This window comes from Neopelma chrysocephalum, unplaced genomic scaffold, assembly GCF_003984885.1.
Source record: "Neopelma chrysocephalum unplaced genomic scaffold, ASM398488v2 Primary Assembly neopelma1_62, whole genome shotgun sequence".
NCBI classification, from domain to species: Eukaryota; Metazoa; Chordata; class Aves; order Passeriformes; family Pipridae; genus Neopelma; species Neopelma chrysocephalum.
In genome coordinates this window covers 4,583,811-4,599,516 of record NW_020897719.1, presented here as the reverse complement: position 1 = coordinate 4,599,516, position 15,706 = coordinate 4,583,811, and the positions used below count along the sequence as shown (strand labels likewise).

The following is a 15,706-nucleotide window of genomic DNA, read 5'->3' as shown; positions in this document are numbered from 1 at the left end:
GACCTGTATCTCTACAGAGCCTGTTCAGGGTATTTGCCAGCAATGTTTGAATCCAGTTTTAACTGGAAGAGAGAAAGAGCATTTATTTATTTCTTGAATGAAAACAAATTCAGTCACTGGAATGTGATTTAGAAGAGAAGATTGCCAGCAGTACAGACATTAAACTATTGATTTATTATGTGAAATGCAGGTTTTCTTGTACAGATGGTAAAAGGTTTTGATATGAGAGCTGCAGCTTTGTTATCACCTCTGCTATTCGCTGGTGTCTGCAGGGTGAGCTGTTCCCCACCACTTCTGTTTACCATTCACGTGAAGGGCTCTGGATGGGACTGGGATGTGTGAGATAGATTTCACTGACTTTTTTGTACTACTAGGAAGATTCAGAGCAATGACGAAGTTCTACCTTGAGAATGAAAGTTGCACAGATCCATCACTACTTCTGTCTTTCAGGCATCCTTCAAACAATGTGACCTAAATGTATCCTCCTTAGGTGAGAAGAGCATTTCACAACTTCCAAATATGAAGATGGCATGGTTTTCTAAATCTCTTTGCAATTAAAGCAGATTAAACATTTCAAGTTCATTTTTTCCCTGTCTTAGGAGGATATCAGGGCTACTGAATTTCACCCAAACTGGTGTATCAGTCCAGCAGTTTCTCAGATGAAAAGACTCAGTATAGGAGTCCACAGGCATTTCCACCTACTGCCTCTAAACAAGTGTTTTGTCAGGCTGCTCTGAAAGTGGATTGCAGAACCTCCAGATTTTTAGAGCTTTCCAGGGAAGGTGGTGGACTCCGATATTCCCAGGACACTGTGTTCTCCAGCAAGTGGTCTGGTGGGTATCAAGAATCCCTGGGAAACATCATGCTTGATGTGTCATGATAGGCTACTCCTGTCTGGCTGTCACCCCATTTCACAGATACTGGCTCCTCGCTGCTATGACCCATCCCTGAAGGTGGGTAACTGAGTTTCTTGTTCATAATAGATCCCTTGGGGCAGATTAAAGTGAAACAACACTAAACGACAAATGTTTATAAATATAAACACATAACAGGTTTTTCTTCAGAACAAATTGATTCCAATGGAAAAGAGACGTAGCTATTTTGGTAATTATCTGTAGAAGTATAGCAATATGAAGGCATAAAAATAACACTTGACAAAATGTATAAGGAAAAGAAAGAAAGAGAAAGAAATGATAAGAGTAGAAATATATCACCACCCGTGGATCCAGAGATGAGACTTGATTGCTGCAATTTCAGTGCCTGTTGGTCGAAGTGATGGTCACAGTCTTGATCTGTTGGTGGCAGGGAAAGCCTGTGAAACACAAAGTTCAGTGGGTTAATATATGCTCAGGTGGACTCACTCAGGAACCTCCCCTGGAGGGGGAGTCTTCCACTGATGTAACACTGTAGACCACATGCAGTCCTCTGGCGGAAGGCCTCAGAAATTAATCTGGGGGTACTTTGGGGTCTTTGATGGTTTATGACACCTTCTAAGACATGACAGCTGCCTCTCACATCAGCATTGTTGAGCCAGCCATGCCTCATCAGAAGGGATGAATACCTTCAGGCCTATGTGTGAATGTGAATGTTCCAATACCTCCTCTAGGGTGGAGAGTTTTTACACCTGAGCCAGTTATATAAGAGTGGAAATTGGCATGATAAAAAGCATTATCCCACCTCCAAAGAGTCTCCCTTATCTCAAAACCCAGCTTGTAGCCTCTGGTGGTGGGTATGCACACCCTCTGCGCCTAGGCTGTTACCTTGCACATCATCAGCAAAGCACCCGCTGTTTTTGCAAATGGTCGATTGTTTGAGTCATTAACCCTTAACATTTCCATCTCTCACACTCATTGCCCCCCCTCTTGACAGCAAGCTGGCTGCATGGACAGCTTAGCTCTGTGTTTGTAGGCCTGGCAGATTGCAGAAGAGCATGTTGCGTTTTGGACGTACTGCAATGTCCCTGCTTGGAAAACATTCCTGTTTCCAAAATAAAAGCACCAAAGATTTTTTGCTTCCTCTAAGAATCTTAAGTATTTGGCTTTTTGTTGCTTTGTTCTTGTTTTGATTTTATTTATTACATGCAAAATACTCCAAACATTTCCATTCTGGTTTTTGGCCTGCCCTACAGGACTCACTGTGGAGATGTTGAGAGCCCAGCTACATGTATAATTACTCTTTACTGGCACCTATGACATAAACGGAAAAAAGGATTGTTGTGTTTCAGACTGATACATGAACAGATGTATAAATTGCCTGGCTGCATACCCAGGTGCTGGGGTCTTTTCCAAAATAATGCATTATGATCTGGCTTCACTAGCAGTTGACAAGGATTAAAACTCCAAATACCTTTTGTTCCTCTTCTCAGTTCTGCTCTACATGAAATATTTGAATTGAAGATGACATACTTCTCTGCTTAAATGATAGCTAAAATGGAGGACAACAACTCCTCTTCAAGCGAATAAGGAGAGACAGCAGAAATGTCTGAAATAACACCCATGGTGAGAAGATTCATTTTTTCATTCTAGCAGTTCACAGTATTATTGGTTTGTTCCTTTGTATTAAATCTTTTCCACTTTTTTCTGCTATAGAAATGTAATTTGCATCATGTCTTTTTCCCAGGAGCCAGGTGCTAGAAACTCCTCAGGAGATGATTAAGATTTTTCTCACTGAGTTCACATTTGTCATGTAATGATTTGTGAGTAGTCTGACTTGTTTGAAATACTAATGTTAGAAGTTTGGCTTAATTGACTAAGTCCTGGATCTTCTATAAACTTCACAAATTCTTTCCTAATTTCTTTCATTACAATGGCCTGCAAAGAAGTGGATCAGCAATCATCATTAAAATGTCATTTATATTCTGTGTGACTTCATTCTCCAAATATGCTCTATGTTATACCTGCAAGAGGGAATTTTTGTGCTAACTTCTGTGAAAGTGGCAAGATTATCACACAAAGAAAGTATATGCTGAAGATACAAAGAACTGTGGTTAGATACAAAGAACTCTGACTCCAGCCAGAGCAGTTTTATAATGGAACCACACCTATTGATCTAATACTTGTGATGCTTTCCGATTATCCATGCAGTCCAGGACTGCCATCTAAATCACTTAATTCAGTTCCTTTTAAGGCTTCCTTTACATCACAGGACAATGGCATACCTTTCATACACTTCTTCATATATTGTCTGCTAATTAATGCCCTCGGAAAGAGTTTCTCTGCTTTCCACTAAACTAATTGGGCAGCAGAGTCCAAACTTTTAGCCAGCACATTGGTGAATACCTCAACATCAATACAGAACTAGTAGACAGGGCTATGACTGGCAAAATCAAATTTGTCTTTGCTAGGTTTCAAGCCAGTTAAAGATGGGCTTCTATTGATTTTGAAATTTTGAAATTTTCTCAGATTACAAACTTAGCAGGGTTGCAAGTTAAACCCTTACTCTGTTTAATGTCTCAGTAAGGCTTTTCCTCCTGCTCTTTTTAGTCTTCTACCATTTCTTCACATATTCCTTCACAGTTATTTTTGTTAAACATTCCTAGCTTTTTTTCATCCAGGATCTGAATTACTGCAATGTCGGTTGTTAACCGACAGTCTGAGTACAGTCTGAGCTTTTAAAACTTTTTATCCATCAGCTTGCCTAAACGTGAATAACCACTTGCAAATTGAACATACTTTGTGATTATTCCTCTGAAGTATACCCTGTTTAACACACATCAAAATACCCTTATAAGTGTAGGAAATGGGGATTTCCTTAGTTTTGTTGAAGACAAAGGGTGATAATGGAACCGTTAGGATCAAGGAAGGAATTGAAGCTCCTAAAATCCTAAAATCTTCCTAAATCTGGAAGACCTTCCTCAAAGCAATGCAAAGCTACAATTCTAATAGTCTCTGTGTAAGTATACCATGGGTTAGCTAATATCTTTTTTTAATTATTTACATTGGTGTTCAGCTTCTTTCTTCTTTACAGGACTGCCTAGCTGGCATATAGCCAACTGTCTCACTGCCCAGACCCTTAGAGGCATGGCTTGCTAGATATTCTCAGACCATACCTAAAATATATCAACAGACTTACGTTTCACAAAGCAGAAATGTTCCAAACCTTCTTTTCTATCAGAAATGCAATAGGAGATCTTAGTGTGTATTGACCTGTGTGGTTGGCACACTGTCTCACGAACAGGGAAACCTGCCCACCTTTTCTTTCTGTCTAAGGGGATCCAGACCTCCTTCAAATCTCAGGATTTATTGGACTAGATAAAAGGAAAAAGAAGAAATGCACATGTATCCTAAAATTACCTGCACTACTTCAGGAGTGAAGAGGCCAGCATTTTAATCACTGTTCCTGGGACCATGACTTTTTAATATAAAATTGAAAAGCGGTACTAGGAACAGTACTTCTGGGTTGGGAAAACTGGGGTTGAAATACTTCAGGTCTCCTCATTTTGTGGGAAAATAGGGTTGGACAAGAACACTTCCTCTTTCACTGCTCTCAGATGTCATACTTTTGCAGGAAGAAATGAGCCATACTTGCATGCTATTAAAAAAATGTGTTGGTATCTGTCATGAAGAGCTGGCTACCAGCTCCCAGGTAACACAGAGGCAGGGAACTTGTGCCCTAGTACAGCAGCATGACACTCAGCTCCTTTGTCTTCATCAGGAAGTCTCAAGCCCAGTGTTTTGGCTCTTTGCACTTGCCATTTTTTGTCACATACGTGCCCATGTGCTGAATGCTAGGCTTATCTAGGGTTCTATCTTCACTCCTATCTCTGATCAGTGCTTCCACTCTTATTGTGCTGAACTACACACTCATTTATCATAGAATCTAAGTGGGATATATCCTTGTTCACAGTTTAACAATTCCTGTTAAGTGCTCATTTACTTTTCACTGGTACAATCTGATATACAGCACAGTGCAAAAGCCAGGGGTGCTAGAGCAAGAGACCATGGCTGGTTGCAGTGTGTATGAGGTGTTCCACCTATATATACACCCAGGAAATTCTCTCTCCCTTACTTCAGAGTTTCTTTTGCATGAATTTAGCACTTTTTTGAAGAGTTCCTCCTTCTTTATGTCAGTCTGGTCTGGGATTTCTTTCAATCCAGTGTTATATCTTCTTTCTCAATTCTCCAAATTATCTATTTTTTACATTCTTGCTTTCAAGCTCCTGAAGTCTCTTATCTCTATCGTTAACTGTATCTGAATGCCTGTTTAAGCCTGCCTCAACTTCAGTCACTCTACCTTTTATTATAATTCCCTGAAAGAGGCTTGCATCAAAGCTTTCATTGATGTTAGCTTAGACAGTAATTCTCTAATGTCTGCCAATCTTCCTCTGTTCTATTTTGTTTGTAGCACAACGCTAGGCCTCCAGGACCTCCTGGGGTCCCAGAGATTCTCTCTGGCCGCTTGTAAAGGCATTCATAATACCAGCAGTGCACCTCTGTACAAGTGTGCTGACATAAGGGATTGGCAAATATTTTAGGTAGGGCTTTAGGATAATTTGCATTTTCTAAAAATCATCAAAAATTACATACTGATGGCTGCTTTGAATAACTGCTACAGCCTTCAAGATATGCCTTTTGTTCTGAATAGCACCTACTATCCATTTTTTCACTTAGATTTCTGAACTTTTCAGACTTTAATAAAGGGTGAGTTCAGCCTCCTTGATCCAGTTTGTGACACATCACTCATGATTGCATGCTCATGCCACTTTTACATGCATATAATATAGACTTACTTAGGAAAATGTATTCCAAGACCCAACCCCACTTGTCATGTAAAGGTGGTCACCCAGCCCCAGATCTACATGCTCAAGCTTCTCCTTTTGCCAAAAAGCAAATTCCCATGATTAAGCATATTACTCATTTATGCCTTTCCTGCCATATGAATATGGAAAAATGCCTAGCCCTGCATTCTGCATTTCTTTGAAGATGGTCTGTGCCTTCATCTTTCTTTCTGCTTCTCCTACTTCTAATACGGAGTAGAAAAAATGCCTTCTTTTTCCTCCTGTGCCCTTTCTGCACTATCTTCTGCAGTACTGTCTTCTGCACTGTCTTCTGCACAACTACCACTGCAAAATCATTTGTTAGCTCCTTGATGCAGTTGTACTCAATCTGAAATTGTTCTCTCCTCAGCTTCTTTTACAGCCAGTACCCATCCAGATTGAAATCGAATGCCCCATCTGTGCTAAGAATGTTGGATGTGCTCTCCTTGGCCAAAGTGAAAAAATATACATCTAGTTGTCCAGTTTTGCACTGCTAAGGAAAACTTGCTGTAAAATATGTAATTAGGAAGTTCTGCGGAGAGAGGTGAATCCTAAATCTCATCTTCCACTGGAATTTGCATGTTGTTGTGTGAACGACACAGTGCTTACGGGGGATAAATTTCTCAAAACACTCATCTAGAAATAGATATCTCCAATGTGTAAGGGGTCACCACAGAGTCTGCTGTTAAAACTGTGCTGAAAAACATCACGGTTGTCATCTGCTATAAATTTGTCCTTTGGTGAAAATTACCCCTTTCACTGAAGCAACTCTGACACCAAGGGCACAAAGTCCAGGAGGGCTGCCATGTAGGGCAGAGAAGCTTCACTAAAGAGAAGCTCCTCCTAACAGGAGCACCCCACACTGTGCTTTGAGTTGAGAGCCCAAACTCACACATAAGTCTCAGCTCATGCTGCTTTTTGGGTGGCTTAATAGCTGAGCTGTGCTCTTCAGAAACACAGAAAAGCAGACAACTATCTAAGCAGTATCTGCTGTAGCAGCCCATTTTGACCTTGTGGAAATACCATGTGTTTCATACCAGTCCTGATTATTACTGCAAAGGCCCTTGCTTTTCCCTGAGCCTGGGTTTATAAGAATACTGCGATGGATCTTACAGCTCTCATGTTCCATGTCACAGGAACTGTAGAGACAGCCTAAAAGAGAGAATTCTGCACAGGTGTTACTATTCCCCTCTAAATTAAAATCTCTGCCACTTTCTCCAGCGATGAAGAAATCAATCAGCAGTCCTCTCCCTCTAAGAACAGAAATGTATGAAGCCGTTTCCTTTGCTTTAATCTACAGGGCATTCTGCTCTTGCTTTTTTTCCTGGTCCAAGATCTCATAACCCTGATTTAGGTGCTAATGTACTGCAGTGAGTTACCATCCCCAGGCAGTTTCGTCATCTCCAATCTGTGCAGGCTTAAACTCTTAACCTGTCATAATACCATGATTAAGACCCACCATACATTTGAACAATTTAAAAGCCCATGTCTGCTTACCCACCATTCATTCTCTCTCTCTCAGTAAAGGCAAAATCAATTGCTTCCCACATGAAACAGAGGGAAGCCAAGTGGGCATTTTCCATGGCTTTTTACAGCATTATAGCCCAGCTCCATGACCAAGTTTATTCTATGCTTCTACTGTTCTCAACCTTGCTGGTCTTTGAGGATGAAACAGAATAATAATCTCCTTCACACTGCTGATACTCTGACATGACTTTAAATGACCATAAACTTACATAGCAGTATTACATAGATCCTATGACTTTTAGGCCACAATGTAGTGATTTGCATTACTCCTGTTAAAATCTGTAAGTCATTGGTCTTCCCAAAACACTATTTGTCATTTGGATGCTCCTAAGACAGCCTCATTTCTAACAGTAATCATAAGGATTGAATAACTACATAATGTCCAGTTTAAGAAGGTAAATGATGGTGAGTCATGAGCCAATGAAATTTCACTAGGAATTTTACAGGTAGCACTACCCTGCTCATAGAAAGGATTTCTTGCTTTGTGCCTGCAGTCTCAGAGGGTGTAGGCATATGTGTGTTCGTTACCTCCCAGTACAGTAGAATAAAAGAAGTTGAACTGTAGTAAGCCTGAATGCTCACTGCCAGAAAAAAGCTTAAATCAAATCAAATAAGGAAAGCCATGGTTCTGCACTAAGCACAGACAGTAGACACACTAAAACAGAGTATTTACAGCAGCCAAACAAAAACTAACTGCATACATAAAAAGCCCATCTTTTTTTCCAGTTCATGTATCAGTCCGATTTCTATCTTGCCTTCAGTGATCAGGGAGAAAAGAGCTCCTATTGTTTAGTGACATTTCCAAATATTTATAGTTCTATAGTAGTAACCTTTTGTTTGGTGGATAGCAGAGTTTGCACAGCATGTTGAGTATGTCATTAAACATTTGCCTGAAGATCTTAGTGTTAGTATCAATGACAGAGTTTCCTAAACATGTCACATTTTCTTTGGCTGTCATGAAAAATTATAGGTACTGTGACTCACACTTTAATAGCAGCTATTTGTGATATTTTAACCTAATGTACAGCCTCAGAGGAGAAACAAGAGACACAATAAAGCATCTGCCACTGACTTGCTTGAACTGAGGGACTCCAAGCATTATTAGGATGCCAAATTAAAGAGAAAAGGCTCTTGTGTCAAATGCCAAAGGGTCTTGGTGTTTGTTAACTTCACTGTAATTTATGTTTTATCTCTGAAAGCATATAAAGAGAGAGAAAAGAAATACTCCTTTCTTCTCTATTGTCTCTTTCTCTGTATTTGAATACATAGTTCTTGTGATAGAAAGGGTTAAATACTTTAAGAAACCACACATAAATAACCATTATGCTATTAACAATTACATAATTAATGGGAAATATTTATAACCTTCTAGTGTATCTTATTTTTTCAATGTAAATTTTTAAAAGTAACACAAAAATTGTATGATATGGGTATTCTGGGTGCCAAATGGAAAAAAGACATTTGTGATGCATTCCTCCATTTTTTTCTCTTAATCATCTTGCTCTTTTCTGCAGGAGAAAGTAAAAAAATTAATATTCCAGATTTCTGTAAAAGGAAAACTGTTCTTTTCCCGTTTATTGGCAATCTTTCCCTCTTTCTGTCTTGTGCTATTGTTACATACATCAGGAAACTTATTTATGACATAATTTGTCCACCTGAAAATGAGAATAGAAACACTTGCCTCCTTCCTAGTAAAATTCAGTCTTGTTTGTAAACATTTTAAGAACTTGCAGGGAAGATGAAATAGTTGCCCATATTGTTTTATATAAATTCAGAGATTTAACCCATATAATTAGGATGGCAATGTCAAATGCTGAGCTCCAGAGGAAACACAAAAAACTGCCACTAATAGCAGCCAGTTAACAGATTTTCTTGTGATGAAGCTCTTGAAGTCTATTTTAAAAGCAAAGATTAATACATCATTCTGGATAAATATCATCAGCCACCTAGAAATCTTCACTCTAGAGTAAAGGAACCACTGTAGGCTTTATAACAAAGGAACAAACTCCGCAGTCCCATGTGTGCTTCACTGTATACCATTTTATTACCTCACAGGAAAAAAAGAATCCATGAAATGTGATGTTGTTTTTGCTTGTCCTCACAGACATTCAGTAAATCAGGCCACACTACAGCACCTATGTTCACATTTCAACATAAAACTCTGATATCACCTAAACAGCTTTGTGAAATATGTTCTCAATAAACAGGACTGAAAAGTAAAGTTGCTATATGAATTAAGGGACAACACAAACATTCTTAAGGAAATGTGGATTCCCTTTTCAGACTTTACTGTCCAATATATTCTGTTACACTAATGCCTGTAAATTTATAATATTTTATTGACAAATTTTTGATTGCACTGTTTAAGGAAGGCATCTAATCAAGACTTTCAGGAAAGGAAAAGTCTAACTGAGATCATCTTTCTAATTTTCCACAGACTGCAGTTTCTATTTTCATTGACTGCATTCACCTCTCTGAAATAAGTCTCCTGTTTCTATCAGATGTATTAGCATGAGTACATCTATCACTATGTGCCTTGCCTTTGCATTGTAATGCAACTCTTGATCGTTCCTCTCAGGAACATCAACATGCATTTCTGCCTGATAATGTATAGTTGGGTGAGTGCTATCATACGCTACTTTTTATAAGAGGATTATGAAGACAGAGAAAAAGTTTTTTATTATTGTTTGATCACAAGGAACATATGTGAATGTTGCATTTCTCTCCTCAAAATTTAAATGGAATTAGTTACTAGAACAGAAGGGTTGTAGCTGTCACACATTGTTATAAGATCATTCAGATACAGAACTAAGACTTGGAATCCTACTAAGATTATCCTTCTAAATGGAGATTGAAAAAAAGGAAAGAGTACAATCTCAGTGACAGGTCTCTTCATAACAGATGTTATTTAGATGTAAAAAGAATAAGAACAGGAATTCGACACCTAAACCTAATGGACACAAAAATGAACATACAACCCAGAAAACGAGAAGCTGTCCTTGTCTAGGACTCCGCTTTTTGTCTCAGTCCCATGACCAGTTACATCTGCAATACAATCTCTCACCAGTTATGACAGGGACTAAGATCCTACTCATGTCAAAGACGACAAAGGTTCTTCAGAAGATACCATCACGATGGTCTTGCACTCACGTATTAGTACAGACTCAATGGGACTCAGATAGTTTAAAAATAAAGTTCATCTAGCTCTAGTCCACAGATTGGTAACAAAGCATAATTTCAATGTGAGTTGTTATCGATCCAAAACTTACTGTGAATTGGACATTTCCCTGTCCAGAATGAAGAGGGACTTAGCACAACACTCAGCCCATTCTATAAACTGTACTTTTGCTTTTATAACACATTCAAATGTTGTGAGAAGGGACATGTGGAGGGAAGCTGAATTGCTAGTGAAGGACAGAGGAAGGGGGAGAAAGGGAGAGGGAGGTTACAGAAGGAAAAGCAATCTACAAGGTGGAAGGAAGCATAAACCATCCTGATTTATACTTTTTCTCCACCCCTTCTGTTGATTGCTTTTCCTTCTAGAGACACATCTTTACTCTTCTTCTACAAGGTGTGATGTGAACTGATTTACACTGCCTTTCCAACAGATAGTTAACCCACCCTCCTACTCAAGAAAAAAATATTAAAAAATTAATAAAGTTTACCTTGTTCAACTAGCTTTATTTGTCTTCAGTGGCTGCATTTTTTTTAATTTCATTACAGTCAGTTATGTTGGTAATATATAAACACCTTTTAATTTGTTGCTGTAAATAGTAAGTATGCCATATTGGCTTATGTGAACCTCACAGCAGCAGATACTTGGAAAATATCAGATGCAAATGAACCTTGGATTGTTCTGTGTATCAGCTGTGCAAAGGGTAAAGATGTATAGTGGTCAATATATACCTTGTATATAGTGGTCAATTTATACCCTGTTTAACAACTCTGATGATATAAAATGCTATTCCTTGTGGCAGGAGCTGCCTCATGGGTGGAGGAGTCATGAAAGGGCAAAATGGTCTTAAAAAGTTGCCCCATCCTTGCCCCGTCAAGGTGTTAGGGCAAGAGTCTAAAGGGTGCTATGTGGGCAAACCCATGATCTTACAGGCAACTGTGTTGAATTCCCCTCTCAAAAGAACTGAAGCCAGCCCTGTGAGCCACAGTGCAGTCAGGTGGGCAGAGGAAGCGCTCGAGTGGTCATGACCTGGATGTAAAATGAGCCAAAACCTGTAGGAGATCGTTTTAGCAAGTGTGAGATTCACTTTAATGTTTGAAACACTGTTCTCCTTTGTAACAGACAGTTTAAACAACACTGCATGTAAACACTTCAGCAATATAAGTACTGTGACTGCTTGTGACATGTGAAAAGGAAATTTCCAAACTTAATGACAAAACATGGCATAATTCCACAAGGATTACATCTGGAAAACAATGCCAAGTAGGACCAAAAAAAAACATTCTATCTTTGATGAATTCTTCAGTTGCATAGTAATTTCTCAAATAGCATCAACATTTGAGAAGCCAGATGTTACGAAATGCAAACCACAATGAGTCAGTGTTTCCAGTAGTCAATTACAATCAGGATTAGTTTCTCCACCAGCTTCTCTGAGGTTTCAGATCTGACATTAGAGGTGAAGCATAGGACCCCAACCCGCAGCTCCTGTTTTAAGAATACTGAAAACAGCAGTTTCCCTTTAGCACTGATGTGGCTGCCAGGCCAAGGTACTTTTTAGCAGGAACCAGGAGCCCTATTGCTCTGGGTAGTGATGCAATGGCTTCCCTGACTCTTCACTGTCTGCTTGCAGACCATCTACATTGTACATTGTCACTTTTCAATCTGCTGAGGCCTCGTGTGTTCATATTAGAGATTCTGCCTGCACCTAGTTGTGGAAAAAAGGATCTGGGTGGCTCTTATTTCATACCCAGTAAGTACAGCATCATTTTTCCACGTCACCTCCTATGTCCTGCTGGTCTTTTAATGTGAGGTCATTTGGGGCAGTAGCTCTGTGTTACACAGATTTAATAAAGCACCTAGTTGACAGAGCTGTACTGTCTGCTAGGGGCCTCCAGGAATACCAAGAGCTTAGGGGCACATGGAAACAAAGACAGCTTTCCAAAGTCTCTCTCTACAGCCTCCACCAAAGTGACCTGTCAGGCCTCATCTCAACTTGATGTTTTGACAGTGCTCTTCAGGTAAGAACTGAGAAGGTCGGATTTTGTCAGAACTTAACCTGAAAGGATTTCCAACCATTCAATTTCTTATTTATTCCCTTCAGACAAGAAAAGTTTTACTTGTGGGAATCTCATGAAGCAGAAAATCCAGCTTTTATATGGCATTCCCTCTTGATGACAGATGGCACTAGAGTGACTGAGTCCATACCACAGCCTCAACATGATCTGTATTTAGAAGAGGGGCTGTTCTCTGTCCCTGTAGGAATGCTGTGTCATTTCTCAGGCAGTCTTTATCTAGATGATACATTAAAAAAAGTTGCATTCTGAGTCTGCCTAAAACTCCCACCACCACCTTCTAGCACAGGCAGCCTACTTTTAATACAAAACGGACCTCTCATCTTTGCCCTAGGTAAGTGATACAGTATGAATTAAATAATGAACCATTTAATTTGTATTCTATATTATAGCATAAGATATTAGAAATGATACTCTGACACAATAGTACTGACACCTTTGAAAATGCTTTTGTGCTGGCTCACCCACCATATTTTCCTTCCATGGAAGAAAAATACTGTGAAGCCACTTAGGAAGAAATGAGTTCTGGAGGCAGTTAATCACTTGTGCAAGTGCAAGGTGTGGGATGTGAGATAGGATTCATGGGCAGCAAAGAGCAGCAAGACACTGAGAGAATGTGTGTTCTGAGGGCCATTAATTTGCATTGAGTACATGGGGCTAGGAAAAGTGGTCTAGTTAATTAAACCATCTCACTGAAACAGATTCAAAAGAGGTTTAGTTTAGTATTAAAATCAGCTTAACCTACCTTCCACATGGGTTACATTGAGATAATTTATTCTGTATCTGAAGAAGTTCAGATATAGATTATACAGTATCACTGGCCTTACAGAGCAGAGTTACCTTTGTAAACATCCCTCAATATTTGTATGCTGTTCCTCTCACTTCACTCATTTGAAAATGTCAGTACAGACAAAAAAATTGAGGATGAGTTTCATGGAAGGCTGATTTTTGCAAATGACAAAGGTGAAGAGACCTACTGAAAGTTTGAAGTAGCTTTTCATCTCTAGGTATCTGTAACAAAAAACACTGGAGTTTTTTAATATCTATTTATTCCTTTGTATTCACCCAGTAAATCACAATGCAAGCCAGTAGGACTAGCTCAGGCTTAAAATATTGGCAGTGATGCATGTCTACACTGACAAGCACAGATGAGCCAGATAGAGGAAGTCAGACTAAAATAACATCTGTTTGATCAGCACCTGTCTCTATTCACTTTTATTATCTTCATCACATTCCCAGAACAATAAAATGGGTGTTATTTGCGTAGATAATACATAAGGGAGAGGAGTCCACTATGTACACAGATGGTGGTCCTTCATCTCAAATTAAAATTATCATCTTTTGGTAGCCCAAAATTTGCTTAAATGAAAGCAATAAAGCCCACAAGAGTGCAAGGAACAACCTTATTGTTGTAGGGCTACCATGTTTTTTCAGACAATGAAAGATTATCTGTAATTTAAATGTTTTTAAAATTTTAATTTCATCTGAGGTTTTACCATCTGTGTGTCTACTGAACTCCTCCCTGTGTTGTTAGTAAGTGACTTGGGATCCAGAAATAATGAAGGCTGGAGAGATGTTCAGCAGAACTGACTTTAAATGAAAATTTTAATACCTGGGAAGTTAAAGAGTTATTCAATGTGAAGTGTATACACTCAAATTTTTTTATTTTCTGAAATATTCCACTTAAGAAGAACAAATCCCAGAAGTAAACTAGAAAAATTGTCAATAATTCCATGGGTTTTTAGAGAAAAATATGGCTCACTGAAAGCACTACCTAAAAGCTTGAGCTTACAGTCAGATTTATGGTCAAGGGAATGATCATCTTTACAGTCCCCAGAACTGTTCTGCTGTTGTGACCTGGGAGCATTCAGGAGAACAAGATTACTCTCGTAAGGGTTTATAGGACTGGCTCCTGAGAAACCACAGTCATAGAAGAAAGAACTGAAGGTGTCCAAACCCCGCAATGCACAGTTAATTTTGTACTCATGGAAAACCCCTGTATGAAAGTGTTTTCTTGCTTCTGTTATTCAGTGTGTGAGGCAGTATAGAGACTAGCAGGAATTTGGCTATTGATATTAAAGGTGCCTATTAAAGAGGATTTGTATTTTGTTCTATTTTTAAGCATAAGAGCTGCAAGCACAGAGAGCAGTGGACACCCAGCAACTCATAGGAAATTAAAGTCTGATACTTTTTAGTAAGCATATCAATTTTTTATCACACCCTCCACACTTTGTAGTCATCCTGCCACCTGACATTTCAGCTTACTTCATGTCATCACGTATATTCCTACAACATATCTTTTGTGATCAAAATGGTGTGAAAATTACAAGCTAGAGCAATCTTGGTATCAACATGTCAAACAAGGTCCCTAAACAGGATATGACAAAATAATGGGTGAAAATGGGGTATTGTGAACAAAATGGTCATTCAGATCAAAGATATCAAAAGAGGTGATTTATAAAACAATGATTTAAAATAAATATTTTAAATTTCTGTTTACCAAACTCTCCCAAAAGCATACATTTCTTTTCAATACAGAGTTCCAACATGCAATTTCAATCCACATAAAATTCCTAATAAGAAGCCAGATACTAAGAGGAGACAAGTAAATTCAAATGCAAGCTTGCTGACAGGCCACAAAATGTAAAACAACCAGAACATAAACATCCATTTTGTCTCTCTTTGTAATGTTTCCTTCACATGTAATAACTGATTTTAGTATCCTGAAAGAGACACTAAAATGAATACCTACAAAACTGACTGCAGATAGGTGAAGTGTCATTAATTAAGCAATAATACCCCTTGAAATCAGCCACTACCAGCAGTTTTTGGTTATGAACCATTAATATTTTAACTAGCAAGTCATTAATAGCGGCAATAACGAATTCTAAGGGGATTATTGCTTGAATAAACTATTTTTAATGCTATACAACATTCTGAAAAGCTTGGCCTGTTTTAAGTTTAAATTTTGATCCTTTGTAATGTCTCTGTATGAAAAGCTATTCACACTGAAATAGAAGCATTGCTACAAGTACATAACACAATCTTGCATGGAATTTGTTCACAAGGCATAAGGCAAAACATCTCCCCTGCCTGTATTATTATATCTGTGATGTTGATAGTCAGTCATGGCTTCTGTCATCTGCCTTTTTCTTTTCTGGTGACTGCTCTGTAGCT

General features: G+C 38.7%; 1 long non-coding RNA gene across 1 annotated transcript; it reads left to right on the top strand.

The window, feature by feature from the left end:
• The first annotated feature begins 721 nt into the window (after positions 1–721).
• LOC113967033 lies at positions 722–3,411 on the top strand. Its single transcript, XR_003534063.1, has 3 exons — positions 722–833; positions 2,425–2,498; positions 2,620–3,411. It is a non-coding gene; the product is annotated as an uncharacterized LOC113967033 (long non-coding RNA).
• The last annotated feature ends 12,295 nt before the right edge of the window (positions 3,412–15,706 follow it).